Source organism: Dermacentor albipictus, unplaced genomic scaffold (assembly GCF_038994185.2).
Source record: "Dermacentor albipictus isolate Rhodes 1998 colony unplaced genomic scaffold, USDA_Dalb.pri_finalv2 scaffold_15, whole genome shotgun sequence".
NCBI classification, from domain to species: Eukaryota; Metazoa; Arthropoda; class Arachnida; order Ixodida; family Ixodidae; genus Dermacentor; species Dermacentor albipictus.
Genome location: NW_027225569.1, coordinates 4893384 through 4896746, shown reverse-complemented (window position 1 = coordinate 4896746; position 3363 = coordinate 4893384). Strand labels below are relative to the sequence as shown.

The 3363-nt window shown below is 47.3% G+C and overlaps 1 non-coding gene across 1 annotated transcript; it reads left to right on the top strand.

Moving 5' to 3' along the window:
• The first annotated feature begins 2802 nt into the window (after positions 1-2802).
• Positions 2803-2985, top strand: LOC135913442 (U2 spliceosomal RNA). The gene has a single exon (XR_010568013.1). It is a non-coding gene; the product is annotated as a U2 spliceosomal RNA (small nuclear RNA).
• Positions 2986-3363: the final 378 nt, after the last annotated feature.

The window sequence follows — 3363 nt, the reverse complement described above, 5'->3', positions numbered from 1 at the left end:
CCTATTCCCTTGTCACATCTTTTCAACGCATGCGCTGAAGTGCGCTCGATTTATGTGGTTCCACCAACAACCCCCATGCATGCAGTATGTTTTGGGAGCACGTTGGGTACGAAGACTCCAACAAGTGTCGGCAGTATGTTAACTGCGGTGACCATGTTTTCCTGTTCGCATAAACAGCGTTCTTCGTGGGCATGTCGGTTTCAGGTTGCCGAACGACCAGGACGCCACCACCTCCGCACACTCGTTCCCCTGCTGTAAATCATGATCCAGGAATTTGACTCGCTCCTGCGTTCCCGTGTACATAGATACGCACACCACCTTTCGTCGCATTGTGCCGAGATTTACGAGGCGACGACGGCACCCAGCCAAATCCGACAACGTTTCTTGTTCTGAGGGCATTCACTGGTCGAACAGGGTACATTTTCGGCACTGTGCACGCTGGGCCATCCGTTGCCCCGAGAGTGTGTCCCATGTCTTGCAATGTTCGGGTTGTTGATGCATGAAAAGACTCAAGCGCATGTGGAATGAACAGCGTACTTTGAAATGTGAGCAGCGTACTGTGAAATGCGGAGGTACTTTTGCGCTTTGTTTGTATTCCAAATAATGGCAAAATCGCACGATGTGATCGTGGGGTCACGGTTATGTGTTTCTCTCACACGTACGTCTTTATTTTTTTAGAATAACTCGACGACCATAGGATGCTTTGTTTGATATCATAAAATTGCTTTGTAATTCGCCGTAGTAATTACATAGTGGCTGATTACCGTATCACTCGAACATAACAGCTTTAAACTGCATTGGCAACTGTTCATTACAGAAGAAGAAAGGAACGTGATGCTGTAGTGACATTCCTTCAATTATCGTGGGGATTTCACCTGAGTACACTTATAATCTTGAGCAAGTGGGTGATTCAAATGTTTCTCTTTATCTTGGAGAGAGGTGCGCAACCTAAGAACATCGCTATCTGCAGAACCGGTTGCGCCATCCGAAGTGTCGTTCAACCTGGTTGATAGCAATCTACATTCACCACGTTTTCCTAGGTATGCTAAAAAAAACCACAAAGGAGCACATGAACGGAATTAAACACACGTTATAAATGAAAGAAACATTACTTCTCGAACGTGCTACCGAAGGCCTATGACCTCTCTCGATGGCGGCAGGCGTGTTCCGGCTGCACCCGGTGACTTCACAGGAAAATATCAAATGTTTCTAGTCAGCGATAATCTGAAATAAATATCAACTACGAATGTGAAAACATAAACACACGTTGGACGTTACGTAAACGCACGATAAGGCTTCCTTTCGAAGCCTATTGAGCAAATGAAAAACGATACACAACTTATCGTACAAAACATCTCCGCCTTCACCGCTGAGGAAGAACCTCGCCGATTGGCTTTAAACGGTTGTCATTGCTGAACAGCGCCTAGTTCAGATATCATTGCTGTTTCTAATGCTGGGGATACATCGGCGGAACCGGTATGTACACACACGCGTCTGTCTCTACTGCCTCTGCTGCTAAGCGGTTGTCATTACGTACGGGATAGATATATAGCAGAGCTCCATGTTTGGCCGCGCCTGCTTCGACCCGAGTTGAGCAGAGATGACCTCGAGGATAGGCGTCACGCACACCAACTCACGCTTCGGGTGTGGGACCACCCAAGGGAAGGTGGGCATCGGCTCTAATGAGGCACTGTAATTGCAGGCCTTCTGCTCCGTATACGTCCCTGGCATGCCGATTTCCCATTCTTCCCATGGCATAATCATGTTTCGGACAGAAGAACGTGCTTCTCTGTGAGCCTACCAACGAGAATACAGTGAAGCTATTGTTTTCTGGTTCTACTTGGCAACGCGTATGTGTACTGCAAGTAGACGTAACTTAGGTATTATCAGGATGTCAAGAAAATCAAGGGAAGGTTTCAGTAGAACGGCTACTTGAGCGAGTTAGTATGCATTCATCTTGTAATGATAGTGCAATACGAAAGCAAGGCCAAGGAAGCAACACGTACTTGTTGTGATGCTTTCTGATCCACCTCTTCCCCTTTGTAACTCTCTGGGGTTCTCAGATGCGAAGGTTTTACTTTTGTTGCTTTCTTCGATTTTTCTGCTTGTCTGCGAAATATTGAGCATAAATATGATTTCTGGGTGCTCAAATAATTTTGTAGCTCATCGCATTGTGTACCCGAACAATAGCATAGATAAAACAAGGAAACGCAGGGAGGTTAATCAGACGAAGGTCTGGTTTGCTAGCCGGACTGAGGACGAATGGAGGGGGCAATAACAGCAAAACTGACAAAGATGAAGTAAGAGGTATGTTGACTCACACAGTAGTGGGCACAGGGCATATATAGGCGTCTTTTCAGGTCCGCTGATTTCAGAAAAAGTCAGGACAGCAACGGTAGCTTTCTTGCTTGATGATGGATTAGACCATGCACCCAGATGCTTGTCTGTATAGGGCGGTCTGTGAAGTTTGCAGAGTGCACTCCAAGGAAACTGAAATTGAATGCCAAAGAGCGTACCGTGGCAGAGTATAGCCGCTGGATAAAAAAAAAGAGATCATGAGCCGTTCCATTCCGTGAACGCGGATGACCATACGACGCGTTCAAGAATCTTGAACCAAAGTACAAACTCGTTTACCGTGATTTTTATGGCCATTCACGCCAACGAAGGAACCGCCACCCTAAGGAGCTGTAGGAAACTAGACCCGTGTGGCGTTACGACGGCACCGCCACCACGGGAGAGTGGAAGGAAAGTAAATATGCAAGCGCTTGGAACACCGAAAAAGAGAGGGCGGTGCAAACGTAAACATGGCCAACGTTGGTCAAAGTGTAGTATCTGTTCGTATCAGCTTAATATCTGTTATGGGTTCTATTTGGACCCAAGATATTAAATTTATTTCTGGAAGTTTGCGGAGTGTTTCAAGCCTGCTTCACCTCTGCCGCTGGTCGAGCTGGTGTTGCACTATCTCACGGTTTCTTGCAGACCTAGAACAAAATTTGGAGGACGCTTAAGCTTCGTCTTAAGAGTTGAAAGCGATAGCATTCAAAGATTCCTGACTGCTTCTCAAGCTTCTCCGCAACTGCAGCGTATGTAACCGCAATGTTTACTAGGAAACGCTCGCGGCGAATGCTATGCACGAATGTGGGTAACTGTGGTCGAAACGCGGACTCTTGCAGGGGCCGCGATGCGTTAGAGGCGAGCGCCATCTGGAAGTCTTTCCCGGTAGCAGGCGCGCTGCTCCGTGGAGTCTGAGATATACGCGCCAGCGTGCGCAAATGGCGGACGCTGTCTCCGGTCTGTGCATTGTAGACAGGCTCGGAAAGGGGCTTGTTTGAGTTTCCGCGTAACAGAATTATGTTTTCTCGT